Consider the following 23,904-nt stretch of genomic DNA (forward strand, 5'->3'; position numbering starts at 1 on the left):
AGTCGTGGCCTGGATCAAGCAAAAAGGAGATAATAAAGGCATCTTTTGGAAAATTTGCAAGATTTGACCATAACACTCGGATTTAAAGAAAAAGATCAGTGTCTTCACTTGAAATATAATGACAAAGCCGCATATGTAATCCGTTTTATGTAAAGAAATTTGTTTTCTAGAAAAGGTGTTCTAATGGAATTGAATTCAGAATCAACGCCTCTCTTTCTTTTTTCATGCATCTTTGCATTTGCATTGCATTTTATCATATGCATTAAATTTTCCTAAAAGGACCCACCCTAATTAGGTAAAATTATTTCAAAACCGACAAAAGACATGGACCAAAGGTTAGAGAGAAAAAATGCTAGAATTCCAAAGAAATATGATAGGCCAGTTAACCCAGTTATTGGCAGGAAAAATTGAAAAAATAAGTAGCCCAGTGGTCAACTGTGGGGATGATAATGAAGACCTCATCTATTCCCCAGGTTTTACTCCAATAAGCGTCCTGACTCGACCAGACGCGTATCCACAAGGGGTACCCCTTATTATCAGACCCCAATATCAGATTGGTACCTCAACACTGTTAAACTTCACGATGGGTTCAGGTTTTAACCTAGAGGATGATCGAGCCAAACCTGTTGTTCTGGCAGAAACAAATGAAAGGGGAGAGTGAACTTTAAAGGCCCCGAAGAAGAAGAAAAAAGAAGTGAATAATAAGAGTAGGTATAACAAGGGCCATTTGGAGCTGATTACAGTAAGCCAGCCAATGACAATAACTACCAGCCATCAGGTTTCCCCAAGGCAAGAACCCAATCCAAGACTGAACTCAGAAAAACCTCAGTTCGCACCCATCCGAATCACATATGGGGAGTTGTACCAAATTTTGTTTGACGTGCATGTTGTATCCCCTTTCTACGTAGAACCAATACAGCCTCCATACCCTAAATGGTACGATACAAGCAGCCAATGCGAATACCATGGGGGGATCACAGTGCATTCGATCGAGAACTATGTCGCTTTTAAAAAAATGATCGAAAGATTCATCAATTTGGGTATCGTAAAATTCGATGATCCCTCTGGTGCAGAAAATCTATTACCCAACCTTTCTGTTAAAGGGGTAAACATTATGAGTTCCATGATGGATAGGGGCATGAGATCTAAGGATGCGTCGAGCTCAGGACTCTAGTGGAAGACCTAATATTGGGGAATCTGAACATTAACGACATATTCGAAGAAGGAATCGGGGAATAGACTTTTCCAAGCTTTTACCCTTACACACTTAGGGTGTTTTGAGTAATGGAACTGTAGAAGAGATCTTTGTATTTTTAGAGCTAATTTAAAGTAAGTTCAGAACACGCCTATTGCTCTAAGCCTAGAAGCAATAAGAGGCCTTTTGTGAAATAGGCTTATGTCCAAAATCTTCATTTTAATAAAAAACATCTTTGCTATCATTTTGAGCAAATATTCTTTATTTTTTTCATTTCATTTAGATAATTATTCTTAGATTCTTTCGTTCTTTGGATTTTATCTCAAATATTCTTTTATTCTTCATTCTGATTATACCATACAAATAACCATCCTTAGAATCATTTATTCTTTGGAATCTGCCTTCGTACCTGCAATAGGTCCCCAGATATCAATGACGTGAGTGACGCTATCATTGACTCCGAGTCTCCTTTTAAGAAAGATATGTGTCTAGAGGGATCTCAAGACCTTGAAGATGATAGAGATTGTAGTCTATCTCCTGATTTGTCAATGATGGTAGAACAAGATGACAAACAGATCCTACTATGAAAAGGGTCAGTGGCATTACAAGCCTAGGAAAGAAGTGAAGATCAAAGCCTAGCTCACTACAAAGACAACGTGAGACATCATTGAGTTATTCCCAATTCAAAGATGTTTTCGCATGATCGCATCAAGATATGCCTAAGCTACTAAGATGTGAGGATGCTATGGGGTGTTCGAAAAGCACATGATAATGGTTTTTCGATGGCCAGACTAATCATGAGGTTCAGGTACTGCTGGTCCACCATGGAAGGGGATTACATCAGTTATACCATAAATGCCGGATTGAAGAAGACAAGACTTTTGTGCCTCCTCCATTTCTTCACAGATTTTTCCATGTGAAGCATGGATGTTATAGAGCTGATCTCATCAAAAGCTTCTGGCCAACATCGATTCATCCTTGTGGTCATCGATTAATTCACTAAGAGGGTAAAGGTAGCTTCATATACCAATGTTACAAGGTCGACAGTTATCAAATTATAAAAAAAAAAACAAACAAAAATAAAAAAGGAGGGAAAGAGATCAAGTGCCGGCAAAGAATGCCAAAAAGGATCATGTCTAACAATGCACAACCTCACAATGTCAAAAGTTTGCAGTCTATTCAAATATCAGACACCATATCACAGTGCAGCAAAGGCAGAAAAAAATTAAGGAAGATAATCGAAACTTGTAAAGATTGGCTAAAGAAGTTACCATTTACCTTTTATACTTATTAAATGTCAGTCAAGACCTTCATCGGGGCAATACATTTCTCATTAGTTTATGGAATGGAAGCGATTTTGCCCATTAAAGTTGAGATTCCTTTTCATTGAGTCTTGTTAGAGCCGAAGTTATACGAAGCTAAATGGATACAATTTTGATGTGATCAGTTGAATTTGATCAAAGAAATAAGGTTGAAAGCTATTTACCATGAGTAAATAACAAAAAGGTTCATCTCAAAAGGGAAAACTAGTATTGAAAAAGGTCTTTCCTATACAAAAAGGACTTCAAAAGAAAGTGTACGCCAAACTGGAAAGGACCTTATATGGTAAAGAAAGCCTTCTCTAGAAGAGCGTTGATACTGACCAAAGTGATGGCAAGAACCTTCCTAATCTTGTGACTTTGGATTCAATCAAAAAAATACTTCACAAAAAAAAAAGAAAACGGAGAGGCCGAGGCGAAAACCCGCAAAGGGCACTTTGAGACCAAAGGGGATTTGAGTTGAAAACCTGGAAAGGCGGCTCAAATTTGGATCAAAGTAGGGCATACAGTAGTCTTGCTATGCATGAATTAACAATGAAGAAGTATGTTACATTTTGGGGCATCGACAAAGTACTTCGGATCCCCTAAACACAAATTGAGCTCAAAATATTCCTCAAGAAGTTGGTATAGAGAAGCTCAAGCTACGATATCTGGGGCACCTAGTTTTCCATTTTACCCATTTTGAATTTTTTATCTTTGATTACCTTATTCTTTTCAAGATACGTCCCAATAAATTTCCTTCTTAATTGCATTTGCTATCCTGGATTAACTTACTTGCTTCGAGCTATGCTCCTGATTAATTTTCTTCTGGTCTATTGTTATGATTTTTTTCAAGCATTTTGCATTGAAATAACGATTGATAGACCAATAATACTTTCACAAAAGAAGTTCTGCATATTACTCTAGAAGCTTCTAAATAGTATAGAAACCTGAAACATGACCATTATTTAAAACTCACCAAGCTTAAGTGTTGGAAATATTTGAGAGAGAGGAGTCTAAAATTGTGGCTATCTCTCCAGATTTTTTGTTAAAGATATCATTCCACAAAAAAATTAAGGTATTGTTTCGGTGACGCGACCTCAAAAAATAACGAGCAATGCCAACCCAAGTATAAAAGGGGATCATTCTCGGGAAAAAAAAACGATACTCTGTGTTCATGCAACTATCAGGCGTATACATTTGGTCATTACACCCAGGGAATGATGTAACAGATCAAATTGATTGAAGATGATACAAATCCTATACCTCTAAGTTGCAGCAAGATAGATAGTGAACCTTATTCCCCTGAAGTTGCAGTGGGAGGTACAAACTTTATGTCTGAGAAGGTATAGTGGAAGGGACTTTGAAATTACAGTGGGGCAAGCTTGCTGAGTAGAATGTGATTGTTTCTTTGACTTTTCTGTCAAGAATACTAACCGAACAAGATGGCAGCGTAATATGTCAGTGATAATGCCCTGATGAACAACGAGCGATGATACCTTAAGCATTTAAAAAAGGATCATTCTCATTTCTGCATTCATAGATCATTCATAACCCATCTAGTTAGGAGCATTTGATTCCTTTTGATCATAACATCCTAATCATTTGGCATAAGTATAGGTACATAAATCCAATTCTATAGACCATGTCCCTAGAGGACGGTGTAGTAACATCGGTGAATTCACAGATCTTATCTTCCTAAGCAGTAGTGAAGCAGATCGAAAACGAAAAATCTTGTCTCCCTAAGCAGTAGTGGAGCAGATTTAAGCCACCATCCTATCTCCCTAAAGCAGTAGTGGAGTAGGCTGAAGATTGTAGATCTTGTATCCCTGAAGTTACAGTGGAGCAGATCAAAGATGGCGAATCTTGTCTTCCTAAGCAGCAGTGGAGCAGATTTAAGCCACCATCCTATCTCCCTAAACAGTAGTGGAGTAGGCTGAAGATTGTAGATCTTATCTTCCTAAGCAGTACTGGAGCAGATCGAAGACGACAAATTTTGTCTCCCTAAGCAGTAGTGGAGCAGATTTAAGCCACCATCCTATCTCCCTAAAGCAGTAGTGGAGTAGGCTGAAGATTGTAGATCTTGTCTCCCTGAAGTTGCAGTAGAGCAGATCGAAGACGGCGAATTTTGTCTCCCTAAGCGGTAGTGGAATAGATTTAAGCCACCATCCTATCTCCCTAAGCGGTAGTGGAGTAGGTTGGAGATTGTAGATCTCATCTCCTTAAGCAGTAGTGGAGTAGATCGAAGACGAAAAATCTTGTCTCCCTAAGCAGTAGTGGAGTAGATTTAAGCCACCATCCTATCTCCCTAAGTAGTAGTGGAGTAGGCTGAAGATTGTAGATCTTATCTCCCTAAGCAGTAGTGGAGCAGATCAAAGACGGAAAATCTTGTCTCCCTAAGTAGTAATGGAGTAGATTTAAGGCACCATCCTATCTCCCTAAGCAGTAGTGGAGTAGGCTGAAGATTGTAGATCTTATCTCCCTAAGAAATAGTGGAGCAGATCGAAGATGGCAAATTTTGTCTCCCTAAGCAGTAGTGGAGCAAATTTAAGCCACCATCCTATCTCCCTAAGCAGTAGTGGAGTAGGCTGAAGATTGTAGATCTTATCTCCCTAAGCAGTAGTAGAGCAGATCGAAGATGGCAAATCTTGTCTCCCTAAGCAATAGTGGAGCAGATTTAAGCCACCATCCTATCTCCCTAAGCAGTAGTGGAGCAGATCCAAGACGGCAAATCTTGTTCCCCTAAGCAGTAGTGGAATAGATTTAAGCCACCATCCTATCTCCCTTAGTAGTAGTGGAGTAGGCTGACCATGGCAAATCTTGTCTCCCTAAGCAATAGTGGACAGATTAAAGCCACAAGTCTTATACCCCTGAAGTTGCAGTGGGACGGATCGAAATTATCATGGTGAATCTTATCTCCCTGAAGTTATAGTGGAGCAGATTGAAGCCGCAAATCTTGTCTCTCTGAAGTGCAGTGGAGCAAGTTGAAGCTACAAGTCTAGTCTCTTTGAAGCTACAGTAGAGTGGAGAGAAACCCTAATCCTTATACCCCTGAAGTTGCAGCGGAATGGAATGATACTATTTGAGAAAGAGAAATACCAAAGAAATCAAGTTTCGACAAGACTAGGTAAAATTGGCCCTTTTGAAGTTTTGCTCCATTCTCATTACACGACAATGAGCAAAGAGGGACAGCTGTAATGGGCCAATTTTGGCCTGGGCAAATTATAAAATAAAAACCAAATAAATAAACCAAATTCCAAATATTTTTACAGTCCAATAAATACCCATTTACATATTAAACCTAGGCCTAAACTACCCAAACCCAACAAGCCCAACAAGCCTAAAAGTCTAGAAACCCTAGCCCAACTACACAAAACATTTCAGCAACTCTAGCCCTTTCAAGCTTCAACCGCCACATGCCCCCTTCAGCCTTGGCAGCTGCACGCCTCCTCGCATGCGTCTGGCCGCTCACGTCACCTGCAAAACGAGACCAACACGTAAGCAAAAGAAAACAACAAACAAGAAGACAAAAAATGATAGCAAACAAAAAATAAAAAACAATGAAGAAACAGACAAAGAATAGAAACAAAAACAAGCGTGTATTCGGCTATAAAAGCCACATTCGATCCCTTTGTAAGTTTTTACACACCATCAAGAAATAAAAGAGCAAAAACAGAAGTTAAAAAGAGGTTGATTTCGCTTTCTTTTTTTTCTTTTCGATTTCCTATTTTCTTATTTCTATTTCAAATCGATTTTGAATAAAAGAATAAAATAAAAAAGGAAGAGGGGAAGACTTACCCGAAATCCCCCGTGGTCGTGTCGCCAGAGACCCTCTCTCCGTTACCGAAATCAAACCCAAAAGGGGAGGGGAGAAACTCTCTTCTCTCGACCGGCAGGCATGGCGATGGCGCAAAATGGGTTCTTGAAACCCTAACCGAGAAAATAGGGAGAAGGGAGGGGTGTTCTCTCTTTTTTTTTTTTAAAAGAAAAAGAAGCAAATGAAAAAATGAATTTTTTTAACTTAAATAATAAGGCAAAACGGTGCCGTTTTGCACCTGGGACACCAATGCCGAAACGACGTCATTTTTAGCATACCCGCGCGCGACCCGCTCCGCTCCAGAGGGGATCCGCGCGTTTTGCCCTTTTGGGATATTTATCCCTTTGGTCCCTCTACCTTCGCAGGACGCTGTAATTTAGTCCTTTTACTTACCTTTTATTTTCTTTTAAATTTTGCCCAAATACCTCTCGCATGTTTCGATTTAGTCCCGAGTATTCCAAGCTGGGGAAGGAACGCATGTCCTAAAATTGGACTATTTGTCCGTTTAATCCCCCACTTGTTTCAGCGCATCTCATTTTGATTCTCTTTAGTTTTTTTTTTATTTTTTTATTTTCAATTTGTACCCTAAGTTTGAGTTCGATTTCAATCTTGTCTCTAATCATTTTTGTTCATTTCTTTATTTCTTTTTTATTCTTTTTAATAAAACTGTTTGTAACTATTATTTATTCTAAGTTTTTATATCACCCATTTTAAATCGTTGTATTATTATTTACTTTAAGTTTTTTTTTTCAAATTGTGTATTTTAAACCATTTCAAATTATAACCCATTTTAAATTTTTATATATTAGTTATATAAAATATTTTAAATTCTTTTATTATTTATTGTAAACCTTTTTCAATATTTATTTTAACATTTCATATATTACTTACATTAAATTGTTTTATATATTTTTATATATATATTATTTACTTTAAATTTATTTTTCACATATTATTTATTTTAGACTTTCTATGTTTTCTTTTAAATTGTTATATGTTATTCATTTTAAGTTGCATTATTTTATTTTGAATTATTTTGTGCATTAATTATTTTACATTGTATTATACTATTCCCTTAAAATTGTTTTTTTTTATAATATCTATTTTAAAGCTCTTTTTTATGAATTACTTATTTAAAATTGTTTCATTATTTATTTTAAATGGCATTATGTTATTTATTTCATTCTTTTGATTATTATTGTGAATTTCTAAATAATATGTGTTGTGTGATTTTTGTCATTGTATTATAATTGTTCATTCGTATTTTCATATTATTGTCATTTGCTTTTATAATATTGTATCCGTGTTGTATTATTCCATGCTCTATGTTATATTTTTGTTTTATCTAGTTTAAATCATATCGTACATTAAGCCAACGTATTTATTCAACTTGGGTCGCTTGATTTTATTCCAAACAAAATAAATTTATGTAGTTAAATATCATATTCGCTATATTTCAAAAAGAAAATTTTCTAAATAAGGCAATATTTTGCATTTTACGAAATTCGAGGAATCGTGCCTTAACTTACCGGGTTTCGGTTTTCTCGTTAAACCTAAATGGCCAAATATCCTTTTAAGTTTCAAAACACATGAAATTCAATTAAAATTAAAGATAAACTTGCGCTCGGGAGTTCATGGTATCGCGTCCTAACTTACGGGATGTGATACTCCAATATCTTGAGACGAGGAAATCTTTAGCAATCGTTTTGGTCTAACTCAAGCATTTTTAAAATCGACGTTAATAAAAAAGGATCGTATTTTAAATCCATTCCCGATCTTCAACTTTCGACATTAAGACATTGACTAATCAATTCGGTACCAATTTTGGGCGTAATGAGGGTGCTAATCCTTCCTCGCATGTAACGGAATCCCGAACCCGTTCTCTCGAGTTTCGTAGACCAAAAACACAGTTTTAGTAAACTAAAACGTTTTATTAAAGCAAAAGTAATCCGATCATACCTAATAAAATTCGGTGGCGACTCCCGTTTTTTAATTTTCATTTTCAAACAAAGTCGATTCCCGTTTAAAAAAAATAGTTTCAACAATGAAAGTGTAAGGATAAAGAAAGACAAATGCCTACATTCAGACGTAATTATTAAAGGTAACATTTTAAGAATGATAGCCTAAGTATTAAATTCATTTTGATAATACTAATATACACTTATATGATATATAACAATATAATCTTCTAGGTGTGCTAAGAGAAATTAACTGATTTTTAATTTGAATATGATATATAATTTAATTAAAATTCATTATAAACTAAATCTCGAAAGTTAAAAGTTGAGTTCAAATAACTAAATTCGAATTAAAAAGTTAACTAAAAACAATTAAAATTGAACTAAATTGATTTGAAATTTGAATAATATAAAATAGAAAGAAAGTGCTTACCTCTAATGAACAAATTTCAAAGCAATTTAAGCATAGTAAAGTCATCTTGGGAAGAAATTGAAAAGGACTTCAGTCGAGGAGAGATGAAGCTTACCAACTCAATAATGGAACAACAATGGCTCATTGATGGTAGTAGGCGCCATCTCTCCTGCGACAGGAGTCCCTCTCTATCTCTCTTGCTGTAATTATCACGTAATTCCCAACTGCACACCATCTTTAATGGCTCTAGAGATAGTTGGATAATCTCTACAGCATCTAAAACTATATATACCATTTCTAGTTTCTTCCTTCATATATGCAAATAGAGAGTGGCAATTGAACGGCTGATTCTTGGTTTTTGGATTTCCTTTTCAATTACTCTAAGAGTTGATGAAAAGATCCTAGTAATAAACTACAATAAAAAGCGACAGCTGATTATTTATATTGATTTCTTTATTATTGTCAACCCTAAACAGCTAGACATAACAATGATTAAAGCTACCAAAGCAGCTTAATTATATCATAAATTGATGTCATATTGATGATAATAATCAATTTGTTATTGCATGTGAATCATCAGTTTGTGTAAACTATTTCTCTCTTAGATATCATATCCAATAAAATACCTTCTTGAATTTGGTGGCAATCCATATACCATAGCTAAGATATTCTATGCCATGAGCACTATTTTGCTTCAGATTTTTCAAACTTTTAAATTTGAGAGGTATTTAAGCTAAAAAGAAAATTGGGTTAACTTTTTTTTATATCAAAACAATTATTTCTTTTGTTTTTAAATAAATTTAATTCACCGTATATTAATTTTGTTCATAAATTAAACGTTGTATTGTAATTTGAGCAGACCAAATTTTACTTATTGTTTAAATATTAGAATATTTTTATTTCAATTTAATTATAAATATTAATATAAAAATTAAAATTAAGGTATTTATTATCGACAACAATGAGTAATCTTTTAATATGACAATTTTATGTTATGAAACATGTGATTGAATTTTATAATTAAGATTAATTAGCTAATTAATGGAAGTGGTGGATTAACAGAAGAAAGCAATTAAATAGGTATCTTTTAGGGGTCCCAACTGATAATTGAGCTTTTACTTTCTTTCTCTTCTTTTTCCTTTTATTGTTGTTAAATTAGAAATTTGTGAGGATTTGTTTGTGACTATTACAAATTTAATTCTTAATATTTATTTATTTTACTTTGTTCATTAATTTTTAATTTTAATTAAATTTCTTTTTATGAAAAATTTTACTGAATCATTAGAATTATTTTAAAATTCAAAATTTTTCATAAAATTATTTTAAAAAATTTATCTAGTTAACAATGAAATACACATGAAGTACCATCTAAGCCGCTACATCGGCACTATTAAAAATTTAATAGTCTAGTTAATTTGGCATAAAAATTGACTAGATTTAATGGTTAAAGCTAAAATAATAAAAAAGTTAAAGACAAAAGTAACAAAAGGGGTAAAGATGAAGGACTAAATTTTTTTATTATGCAATAAAAGAAGAAAATATGGTTTTATATCATATAATTAATGTTATTCCAAATCAATGATTTAAGAATAAATTCTACTTTATTTTAAAAAATGGTTAAGATGCAGTTTAGTATCATCCCTCAACATGGTATCTATAATTTCTTTTCTTGATTTGGTACTAGTGGTTTTATTCCATCCACCTCTTTACCCAAGGTGGTATATTGGACCAATTAATAGTTGATGAGTGGCATAATTCTTGTTAAAATTTTGAATTTTCACTTTGTTTTTAATATTTAAATGATAGGTTTGGCAAGAACAAGGGAGACTACCATGTGCATTGTTTTCCTAATTTGTTTAATAATATTAAAACTCGATTAAATTAGAACTGTGAGATTAAAAGTGTTATATTCATTCTTCTCTTATTGAATGATTCTAGTAAGGGTTAATGTTTCATAAATAAGTTCCTACCTAGGGCCTCACTCATAAGTAAGTTATGTGTATAAAAGTTAACAAACACTTGACATTCATTATCAACCGAACATGCTTCATAATGCCATTAGTCACATAAACATTTAGCTATCTATGGATTCCAAACAAGGAATACCAATAAATTGCAAATATTGAGATATCCAAATGTAAAATCCCAGCTAGCTAAGACCAAAATGAAAAGGGAAAGTGCTTAAAATTAAACTAAGGAGAAGGTATTACAAAGTATGGAAATGGAAAAGTGCTCTTAAACAAAATAAAACCTAAGCTAAAACAAGAGTAAAAGTAAAAACTATCTACGGGCCCCTTTCCAATCCATAGCTGAAAAATGGCCCTTTTATACTAAGATATTTGGTGAGTCAAATTACAATTTTACCCTTAATATAATAATAGATTTCAAGAGAGGGTTGCAACTTTGCAGCTTAAGCATCGCGTTAGGCCACCCTTTTGTAAACCATCCTAGATCTCATTCGACGTCACGACGTTACATAAGAAGTGTCATGACTCTCAAGTGATGAATTGTCTTTTATTGTCAAACAAACATGCACATTGAGACTCTGCAATGATGTAACACTACAACTTAGTTTGGACTATTGGGCTTGAAACACGTTTTGCCTGGTCCGATCATTGAACCCGAGCCATAGGAGGTTATTACACGGACTCACAAAATATTTACATACATTACACATTCGTGGCGAATTGTACCGTAGACCAATAGGTGGCAAATCAATCCTGCAGATCATTCGACCACGCACATAATTTCAAAAGACTAAACTATGGATTATTCCACAGTTACTATTTCAAGAGTAAGGTGGATATAAAATTTAAAACAATTTCTAAGAATACCCAAAAGAATGGCGGATTATTCCACAAATACCCCATATTGTAAAAGATTCCGCGGATCTTAAAACACAAAAACATAACATAACTAAACTTCATATTTATTATCATATACCATGAAACTCAAAATAACCTCCTTTAAGGTAACAAGTTTACTTACAAATAAACTAATGACTATATACATGCCACTTATATTGACTCAAATAAACCGGGAGTCTACCACAACGTTTGGTGGATAATGTGAGTTGTTGGTTCGATCTACGCATTCTAGATGTTCCAAAATCTATAAGGTAAAAATAGTATAAATGTAAGCATTTAAATACTTAGTAAGCTCACACAAATTCAATAGTTTACTTACCTCGCAAAATAATCATATGATAACTTAATACGTAATTACAGTTTACCTATCCACCAATGCAGTACGCCAACAAGGTATGTGTCTACATTCCCTTATATATAATACATCGAATAGCAACATGATACAATGGCACTCCTGTCAGCTCCATCTCAAATCATTCATTATTACGGGCTTCAATTATAATAATTAATTCTTTCACTTCCCCTCATTTCTTAACTTGCAAATTTTTTCTTTTCTTATGTTTTACATTACCAGATGAATGTTGTAAAAGAATTTCAAACACAAGTACGCTTTACATCAGAGGCTCATTTGAGCTAATCACATATCAAGGTGCCAGGTTACCCGTCTGGGCTAAAACTTTGTTGATGTAATAAAAGTCTAACCAAGGCTATATACATATAAGGTTACAAATCAAAGCTAAACTTTTAAAATGACAATAAATTACTGGTTCAGGCTAAATCTGTGCCACATGTATCTTCGAGTCCAAGCCAAATTTTGGATCTCAAAATAATCAAGAAATAACTTGTAACTGTCTGTATGAATCTTTTACTAAGTTCATCGGGACACTGTTATTTTGTAATTCCATTTGCATTCTTTTATAACATGTTTCAATATTCTCACTTCTATTTATATTTAGCAACTACTTCTACTTATCACATTTTATTTATACAATTTAAGAACAAAAAGGAAAGAAGGTTAAATAACGTTCTTATAGTATGAACTTACCTGGTAGAATGGTAACACATAGCAACAAAGTCTACTCAACAACCTTCCCTCTTTCATGGTCTTCTCTTGACGGATTCAAATATTGATCTAATACATAATTTAATTCAATTCTTATTAACTCTATACCATTCATCAACTCACTGTATATATCTACGAGTTAGTTTGATCCTTTCTCTTAAAGTTCTAAATAATATACATCAGCTTACAATACATTCAAACTAGTTTTGGACATTTATACTTTACTACGTAAAGCTTTTACATATCTTAACTTCTCATCCAAACACTCTTCAATACTTCAAGCATTCAATAATGGTAATTTATGAAATCTTTAACCGTTTTATAAATAAGCACCACGGTTAGCTAAATTGAAATGTAACCATATCAAAAACACAAGATCCATGCAAAACAGATTTGAATTAGTTTACTATACAAAGTTGAAAGATGAGGAAATCTTAAAGCATTTATTTCTTCCAATTACGGTGAGATTTCGCTGTAGAAGATGAGATTGAAAATTATTCTCTTTCTTTCTACTTAAATACCCACTAACACAATTCTCAAAATATTACATCATTAACATTTTAACATGTGTTTATCTAAACTTACATGTGTTTCTTCTAAACTTATGCATGAATCGTCCATTTATGTCTAAAGTGGACAAATTGCCATGTCGAAACCATTTTTTTTGAAAAATGGGATCGACTTGGGTTTTGAAAAGAAAACAAAAAGACGGGAGTTGCCACCAATCCTTTTTGATGAGGTGTGTCGAGTCACCTCGTAAAAGTGGTTGTTTTTAATAAATGGTTTGATTTATTTAAATAACAATTTTGGTCCACGAAATTCAAAAAAACGGGTTCAGGAGCCGATTACGCACGAGGAAGGATTAGCACCCTCGTAACACCCAAAATTGGTACCTAGTTGATTAATTAGTGTCTTAGTGTCGAAAATTGAAAACTTGAAAGACTTTTAAAATATGATCCCTCTTTTGTAAAAAAATACTCGAATGTTAAAGACCCTTTCGTCTCAAAGTAATAAAATGTCACATCCAGTAAGTTAGGACACGACATCTCGAACTTTTGAGAATGAGCTTGCCTTTTACTTAAAATTTGTGTATTTGAACTTTTTTAAAAGGGTATTCGATTATTTAGAGTAAACGAGAAAACTCGAAACCTAATAAGTTAGGGCACGATATCTCGAACTTTCAAATGCCGAATATTGCCTTTATTTGTGAAATCTTATCTCGAGGTAACAAGATGTCTTATCCAGTAAGTTAGGACACAACACCTCGTATTTCCGAGAATAAGCATTTTATTCAAAATTCATGTTACGATTTTAAAAGAATATTCCGTTATTTGGATTAAATAAGAAAAATCGAAACCCAGTAAGTTAGGGCACAATTTTCTCGAAATTCCAAATACATTAGGGCACGATTTTCTCGAAATTCCAAATACGGATCATTGCCTTTATAGAAGAATTAATTTTGGGTTGGATAAAATATAAATTCGTAATAAAACGAGATAATAGAGAATGCATAAACAAAATAAAAATTTCAGTATTGACAGGTATAACAGAATAAGCGTAAACACGAATGTGAACGATAATAATGATAAGAGAAAAGATAAAACAAATGGGTAAAATGAATAAGCTAAAAAATATTTGAAATTAAAAAGAACTAGTAGTAAATAAATAAATATTATGTAAAACTATTTAGAAAATGATAGTAATAGTAGTGATAATAATAATATGAAAAATATAACAATAGTGAAATGATAATTTAGATATAATGCTTAAAATATAATAACAACAAAAACATAAATAGATAAAAATATAAATAGGTAAGTAACAAGAAAATTTACATGGATGAAAATATAATAGTAATAATAATACGATAGGAATAATGATAATAAAAGTTAGTAATAATAATATGTTAAATAAAAGATATGATAGTGACAATAATAATAATAATAATAATAATAATAATAATAATAAATAATAATAAAAGGAATAAAAATAATAGTAACGATATGAGTGTTAATAATAACAATAATCATAATATATACATGAATAATAACAGTAACAATAACAATAATAATGACGCAACAAGTCAAAGTAGAAAATAATAATATATTAACAATAGTAATAATCATATATTAATAAAATGATGACATGTTAATAAGGACAATAATAAATAATAAATAATAATACTAAATTAATTAATAATAAAACAATAAATAAATAAACACAAAAGAGAATATATAATATAATAATAACAATATGAACTTAATTAGTTTAGTATGAAGATAATAATAATAATGAAAATAGTAAAAAAATAATAATAAGGACAATACATTAAATTATAATAGTAAAGTAATAATAATAGTGATAATCATGACAATAATAATAATAGTAAAATAATAAGTAATAATAATATATTAATTTAATTAATTTAATTAAAATATTGAAAATAACAAAAAAAGGACTAAATTAAACCTAAAATGAAAGTTCTTGGCCAATTTAAAAATAAGTAAAGAAGAAAATGACCAAATTGAACACGCAAACAACAAAGAGGGGCCAAATCGGGCAATAAACCCTCCCTCTAAAACGCGCAACATCGAGTAGGACCCGATTGAAATCCAAGCACAAATTCGGGGTGAAATTAAAAGGAATAAAAACTTAATTGCAAAGTCTTAAAAAAACAAAAGGACTACGCGCGTAAATAACCCAGAAATAAAAAACACGCTGATCCCTGGAGCGGGTCGAGTTAAGGCACGGGTCCTAGGTGAAACGACGTCGTTTTGGGGCTTATGGACGTCGGCCAAAACGACGTCGTTTTATATGGCCTATATAAACTAAAAATAATTAAAAAAAAGTCATTTGATATCAGTTTTTTTTTTTTAAAAAAAAAATCTTTCTTTCTTAGTTTTCTCTGCAGGCCCTTTGAACCGGGTGGAAGTTCGGCCGGTCACCGCTACACGCCGCCTCCGGCGATCGCCGTGCGCGGTGGTTGAAGTTCCAGAACACCGTTTTTTATACTTTTAAAGGTGAGTGTTCTTTTTTCTTCTTTTTATGTATATTTATGTATAAATAGAGGGAGAAAAGAAATAAGAAAAAAAATAACAGTAAATAAAAAAATGATGGGATCACCTCTTTCTTCCGATTTTGCTTGGTTTTTTTTTTTTGTTATTCTTTGTTTGATGCGTTTGAATCACTGTTTTGCTTTAAAATCGAGTGCTATTGTATTGATCAAGATTGCCGAAAAAAAAAAAAGAAGCCCCTCCTTTTACAATCTGATTTCTAGGCTTTTATATAGCCATTTACATATATTTCTTATTATTTTTCTACTGTTGTTTGAGTGTTTCTCTTGCAGGAGCAGTTGGGGCGTGGAGCAGATGGTGGCAGAGGGCTGGCATGGCAGCAATGGCTGTAGGCAGTGCAAGTGGGGTTAGGGTTTGGTATTTTTTGTTTGACTATGGTTTGGGTATTGGGCTGCTAGGGTTTTTTTTTTAATTTTGGGTTTGTTTTGGGTTTTGGTTATTGGGCTGTAATGGGTTAGTTGGGTATTAATGGGCCCGGGTAAATTTGGGTACCTACATGCCATATAAAATTACCTTTTTAGCTCCTAAAGGTCAAGGATAAATAACTTTTACCTTCTTTACAATTTAGCTCGGGTACTAAACTCAACTACATACTCAACCAAATTACTAAATCAAAATTTCATATAATCAATATAATAGACCAATAGATATCAAATTTTAAGATTTACTAATTCAATCATAAATAAACGAAGTTTTGAAGCCACCATTTTTGGCATAACTGAAAACAGGCTGTTACAGGGCTTCCTCTCAATTAGTCTTGAAGGTTGCAATATAGCTAAAACTTGTGTCACAATATAGAGGCAAGTCTATGAACAATTTCTTCCAAGTCAAGATTTAGTCACGTGAGTCGACTCCAATCTGATGCGGTCGTTGAGAGCACAAAAAATATCCTATCCCTATAAAATAATGGCAAAGAATAGTTTAAGGGAAGTAGGGTCAAATCCTCAAAGACTAGATTTTCACAAGTGATTGTTCCTCAAAATCTCGGACAGAATCGTGCCTAAGAAAACCTGCGTACCTAGAAAAAATAAAAAAATAGAATTAAAAATTTTGATTGAATTGAAATTACGAAAATTAAAATAAAAATAGTAGAGATAAATAGAGTCGAGGAAAAAGAGTTCTTATGGAGAGATTTCAGCCTCCGGTTGTCTTGATCCGCCTTGGGTTCAATCCTCATCTTTTAGGTGATCCTTTTCAAACAAAATAAGCTATTTATAGTGGAAGAGGACGCCTACGACCACCAGCTCCAAGATTTTAAACTTATGATTTAGAGGAACCTGACTCTAACCAACAATCGCTTTTGTGGAACCATTTTATGTCAGATCATCACTTCTCAATGGCGAATGTCAAGCTATTTTGTCTCTTGGGTTCGCCAACCTTTAACGTAGTAAGCTAACGAACCGACTGTGCAATCTTCTTAAAACATACAAAGCGGTCGTTCCTTGCACAAGTTGAAAAGATCACCTTTTAAGGGACAAGAATGGAAGCGTCAGCCCCGTAATGCGAAGAAATGATGAATACTCGTTGAGAATACTAGTGTAGATTCTAAGCCTCATGAACCCTTTTGGAGAATTTCGACAACTTTTGGCTAGATAAGTTTAGTGGCTCATGATTTTTAGGGAAAAAGAAATAAATGTAATGGAAATAGATTTTTTATTGAATAATATGAAGGGAAATAAGGCTAAGGTTTTTGGGAGAGAGAGTGTTTATAGAAAAGATGATGAAATTTGTGTCACTCCATCCCCTATTTATAGTACTAGGAAACCTAATCTATTCCTACTTAAATTCTAAAAGATAAATACAAATAAATAAAGATAATTAAAGATAAACAAAGATAAAAACTAAAATTAAATCTAAATAATAATCCTTAATAATTATCCTAATATAATTAGAATTTAAATAGAGTCTTATGCTATAAAATCTCTTCTTTGCACTATTGCTCCAAATCTTCCACAATTTGTGTTTCTGGCACCACCTCTTGCATGCTAGCCCATTTTATCTTTAAATTCACTCTTTTAGTCCCCAAATTTCCTTTTGCCTTCAATTTGGTCCCTATAAGATAAAAAATCGTAAATAGCTCAAATTAATAGGATCATACTCAAAATAAACATATAATTAATACATAAAAATATGTCATTCTAGAGTATTATCACAATCAATGCCATAACAGTTTAAGGTGTAGGGTTGCAACCTTCTATGGTTACACATTGTGGCCCTCATTGTTGTTTCAGCTCACTTCTTTGTTTTTGTGTCCTTCCACCTACGAGATGAGCCTAGATAACATGAGATACAAGTTAAACTCTAAAAAGCTACAAAAGAAAATTGCAAGAAACGCACTTAATTTTAAACTATGATAGATGATCCTGAATGATGTGTTATAATTTGGCATAAATACTTAGGGTCTTTTCATGCTTATTGTAGCTTGTTTTTAAGTAAAAGGCTTATTATATAGATGGACACCTAAAGTTGGTAACTTTTCTCAAATTTACCTCTAAACGTTTTTTTGGATCACATTGGTCTCTAAGGTTGGCATCTGTTACACAAATTGATTCTTATGGTTAACACTATTAGTTTTTTAACATTTGGGTGATGTGGTCAAATTAAGATGTGACATGCAAGCAAACAAGGAAACGGTACATGTCTTCCTTTTTTCTTTTTTTCTTTTTTGAATAAGGATCTACTGGGTATTCATCATTAAAATAAAACAACCAAAAAATAATTGTTCTGGCCTACTAAGGCAAGCCCAATGACCGCCCCAGCCTTCTACCATCTGTATTGGAAGCCAATAAATCAAATTGAAAAAAAATAAATCAAAAAAATAAATGGAAACCGGCAAAGCAATTAATAGCCTAGGAAAATTAAATCTAATCTACCTAGTATTCACACTTCAACAGCTGGAAACCATTAGTCTTGCATGACTTGTCTTATCGTCATTCTCATCCATTCTATCTGTCTGTCAATAGTTCTGCCCAAGGATACTTTCTTTGCTATCCTATTTTGAAAACAAATTTCTCCTAATCTATTAGTCTGGATTCCTTGCCCGTTGTTCTACTTCACTGCCAGTGCGCTGAATCAGTTCTTCGCTCTCCAGGTATGTATTCTTTCATTTCTTCAATGATTCACTTGTGATATTATGAGCTCTCATATTATCTGTTCTCTGAATGTATTTGAACTCGATCTTTTGAAAGTATGATTTATTGCTGTGGATGTCTCTAATAATCACTCCGGTAACTGAGTAATCCCTTTTTGTTGACTGACATTTTTGAATTACTGTTCTTGAGTCACCCAATATCTAAACTTCCTGAAAACCCATTTCGATTCCTAACTTTACTGCATCCAATCCTGCATGTGCCTCTGCTGTGAACGGAGATGCAATATTGGCATGAATGATTGACTTCAAAACCAGAAACTCGTTCCTCGTGCCCCAAATCACCAGCCCTGATACCGATCTGTGCTCTTTGTAGTCAAATGCCGCATCAAATTGAATCTTCACCATCGGTACGTCTTCCCTCACACTTTGTTTATTGACCGTGTTTGTTAAAATCTTTTTTGCTCTAACCCCCTCAAACTCTGTCATATGATTCTGAATCTGTTGCGTGATGCTTTCACCTATTACGTTTATCTTCTCATGCAACAGTCGATTCCTTGAAAACCAGAGCATCCATAAGGCAAAACAAAAGTATCTGCATTGTTCCTTCTACCATTGTTTGAAAACCTCGGTAAGCCATTCCTAGAAATTAAGTTAAAAAATATATGTGACCCATGATAAATTTACTAACTGCCAAACTTCGATGCTTTTAGGGCATTGCCTGAAGATGTGATGACAGTCCTCCACTTCATAGCCACAACGAGGGCATCTGGCCTTGGACACTATTCTTCTATGTCTGAGATTTCCCAAAGTGGGAATATAATTCCAGGATATGTGCCAAATTGTAATTGTAACTTTAGGTGGTAGTTGCAGATTCCATAATTTTCTAAAAAAGTCCTTATATTCGATCTGTAATAAATATCACTAGGATCCAGATTAGCAATTTGTAATAGTTTGTAAGCACTGCAAACTGAGTATGTACCAGTCGGTTCACCCCTCCAGACTTGAAAATCTACGTGGTTAGATTCTGATAATGGGATCTCTAAGACTGATCGAGTCACCTATGGCTGAAAGGTATTGCTAATTAACTCTGCCCTTCATTTTCTATTAGTATTATCAATAAGATCCGAAACTAACTCTATCTGCATATTTTCTGAATTGTTTGGCCTTTCCAATGAATCAATCCCCTGAATCCAGCAATCATCCCAAATGGATACCTAATTTCCTTGCCCAATTCTCCAGCATAATTCTTTTTTAAAGAGACCCTTGGCTGCCTAAATGCTCTTCCAGGTAAGTGAAGGTAAAATTCCTAACTGAGCCTCTAAGAAATTCGATCTCGGATAGTATTTCGCTTTCAAAACCTTGGCTAATAATGAACAAGGATAACTAATCAAACGCCAACCTTGTTTAGCAACGCAATATTAAATTGACCTAAATTACGACAACCTAAGCCACCATTTTTTTTAAAAAACAAAGGTTTTGCCAAGTGCACCAATGAGTTCCCCTCTTCCCCCAACCTTGCAGCCACCAATACTTTGCTAAAATACTTTCAAGCTCCTCACATAGTGACTTAGGTAATAAAAAACAGGCCATCAAATAGGTTGGAATAGCTTGCAAAATTGCTTTAATGAAAACACATGTCTTCCTATTTAGTTATTCTAAAATTGTAATAAAAAAGCTTAAAAATCCAAAAGTGTATAAATTAAAAAAGTAATTTTTTAGAGAAGTATACGAAATGATAATAAATTATAAAAATTCAAAAAATAATACGTATAATTCAAAACATAAAAATAAAAAATTAGTTAAAATTTCAAAAAGAAACTAAAAAAATGTTCTCAAAATATTTTGAAAAATTCAAAAAGTAATGTTAAAATTTTAGAAAATAAAAAATTCAAAAAATATAAATTAAAAAAATTGACCGGTCAATGTCGGTCAATTTTTGAATCTTCTTTTCAATTTTAGAAAAATTTAACTATTTTATATTTTTGAATTTTATAAATTCATATATTTCTTATATTTTCTAAAAAATTATTTACATTTTTGAATTTATATATTTTTAATTTAAAATTTTAGAATAATTAAAGAGGAAGGCACATTTCACTCCTCTATTTGTCCTCATGTCACCTATGTGTTTGGCCATATCACCCAACTGTTAAAAAATTAACGGTGTTAACCATAAAAATCAATTTATGTAACAGATACCAACCTTAAGAACCAATCTGATCTAAAAATATTTAATGGTCAATTTGAGAATAGTTGCCAAATTTTGAGACCAACCTATATATTAAGCCTAGGTAAAATTAAGTATTTTAGTTGATTAGCAATTCAACGTGTTGCATTTAGTGTTAGTCCTGTTTTTATGTCTATTTTAGTGTTTCTGATGTTACCTTAGTTTTATGTAGTAAATGATACTCATATAGTGACTATGTAGGTGTGCTAGAAGGACCATGACATACAAGACATGGAAGATTGGTTGAAACAAGGAAATGTCGCAACGTGGTAATGATCGAGGTCGCAACATGAGATATTTTCTTTGGGATGCTAAGGATGATTACATAAGAGGTTATGAATTTTAAAGGTGTGACGTTGATTGATTCTAAAATATAAGAGATATAGAAAGTGATTGACGTCGTGATATAAAGAGTGTTAAATTTGCGATGTCGACTTAATAAGTTGCGACATGCTGATCTTGAGATTGGGGTGTCGATGCCCTGACACCAACAAGTGAGAAGTCCTCCATCAACGTCACGACGTTGCAATAAGGAAGGTCATGAGGTCGATCTGCAAGTTGGAAGAGTTGACGGTTACTAAGGGGCAACTTGGTGGAACTTCTATTTCCAGCCTTTGTGAAGCTAATTTTTAATAGAGAGAAAATGGTCATTTAGCTCCTTACCGTAATGTTTGTTTGTATTAGAATTGGAGAGATTTGGGAGAGAACTTTTAGAATGCTTTTTAAAATTTTAAAATTAAAATAAATTATTTTTATCTAAATTAAAAATAAATACACTTGGAAAAAAAGTTTTTATTGTTTTCCGAAAATCTATTTTTTTAATATAAGTGAAAAAATTTAAATTTGTTTATTTATTTTAACTTAATAAAATGTCATATCTCTAATTTATACACGATCTAATGGAAAATGGCACCACATGGATAATAGAGTTAATGAAATATAAAAATTGAACCAAAATTATAGTTTCAAGTCTATAAATGCGCTAAATTAAAGTTGATGTATAACATTGCAAATTTCATCAAAGTTCATGTATAATTTTGTTATTTATCCTTTAATAAAAATATAAAATTAGAACACAATAATTTTAAGGATAAATTACACCATTAGTAACTTAACTAAAAATAAGATATAATTTGGTCATTGAACTATTCAAAAGTTTTCATTTAAGTCACTAAGCTATTAAAATCAATGTTATATGACTTTCTCTGCTTGCACAAATTGGAAACTCTTTTTTTTTTTCTTTCTTTTCTACAATTTAATTTTTTTTATTAAATAGCTTTAGACGCCACGAATCTACAAACTAAAATTCAAACAATTTTTTTCTCCAATCTTCAACAATAACCGTCAAATCGATTGGATGTAAGGTATTTTTTTTATTCGTCGATTGGTATTAATCCATTGTATCAATCATTGCCTGGAACTTGTTGGTGGGATTTTTTAAAAAAATTAACAACTTAAATGAAAACTTTTGAATAATTTATAAAACATTAAGAATTAAAATAAAATAGCTTATAAAACATGTTGAAATGTGTATAAAATGACGAAGGATTTATATTTTGGTATATTATCTATGTACAAACAATAATATTTTATAGAAATCCTTAAAAATAAATAAATATTTTAATAGTTTATTAAAATTATGAACTACGACCTTACACTATTCAAATTTATACATAAACTAGAATTGTGACCCGCTACGGGTTTTAAATTTTTAATAATTTGTATTTAATTAATATTTAAAAATCATAATTATTTGGTGTCAGTCTTTTATTATGTCTAAATTTAAGATGATACCTCTATATTTTAATTTTTACGTAATTTGGTCCTTTTACTTTTATAATATTATTAATAATTTTTAATTATGTGAATTAAAATAATTTCAAACTAAATCATGGCTTTCCCATTAGTATACCTGCTTTTCAAAGTCTTCCACTCACGATTACCAAAGTCAAACTAATTTATCTCTTAAAGCTCTTTTTCCTACACAACATCACCACTTGAAACAAGCTTTCCCATGGAGTTCCGAAATCCGAGTTTCGCCATGGGTAAACTTGTAATTAATTCGTTGTTTTTATTAAGAAAACGAGTCTGGTTTTAATGAAGGTTTGATTTTGGGTTATGGATAGAAAGAGACATTTATAGGGCTCTGCATGTGCTGGTCCTTTGGTCACAATTCCTAGAGAAGGAGAACGTGTGTTTTACTTTCGTCAAGGACACTTGGAACAGGTTTCTTCAACCCTTCTCTTCTCACTTTTGTACCTCTTTAACTCTTAATTTTACACCATAAATTTTGAGCATTTCTCCTTCAGTTTTCTAGGATAACTTTTGAATATTTACAATTTAACCTAATATTTTTCATATTTTTACAATTTAGTTTACACCCAAGATGAATATCTCACAATATAAAACTTGTTTCAACTTTTTCCAGTATCCATTATCCTTCTCTAGTATCACTAATATATCTCTTTTCATTCACTTGAGGAATCCACTATACATATTCTCAGTATATACTTTACAAATATAGCACGATGATTTTAGGGATATTACAAAAATATTGCAATTTTTTATTTAAGTATTAAAAATCTAAAGAAAATAATTATTAGAGTAGAGAAAGCATGAAAACTAGGGAAACTAGTAGCGTCTTAAGAAGAAGGGGACGATTCAATAATTTATTTACAGCTCTTTGGAGTCTAAGGTATGTGATGATTTCTTTTTTTCAAAATTATCAGCAACAATCAACAACTCCTTGGAGGGATGGATTTGAGGACTGATTCATGGTGCGAGAGCTTCTTGTTAATTGGAGTTTTATTAGACCTGATTATGAGTCGAACTAATATAAAATTATAGGTCTGTTTTATAGGTCTAAGGCCCAGCTGAAAAAATAGATTTAAATTTTGTTCAA

At 32.5% G+C, this 23,904-nt stretch overlaps 1 long non-coding RNA gene across 1 annotated transcript; it reads left to right on the top strand.

Annotated features, from left to right (window-relative positions):
* Positions 1-22,994: 22,994 nt before the first annotated feature.
* On the top strand, positions 22,995-23,904 carry LOC128295234 (uncharacterized). The gene is made up of 2 exons (XR_008285577.1): positions 22,995-23,228; positions 23,732-23,904. It is a non-coding gene; the product is annotated as an uncharacterized LOC128295234 (long non-coding RNA).

Source organism: Gossypium arboreum, chromosome 7 (assembly GCF_025698485.1).
Source record: "Gossypium arboreum isolate Shixiya-1 chromosome 7, ASM2569848v2, whole genome shotgun sequence".
NCBI classification, from domain to species: Eukaryota; Viridiplantae; Streptophyta; class Magnoliopsida; order Malvales; family Malvaceae; genus Gossypium; species Gossypium arboreum.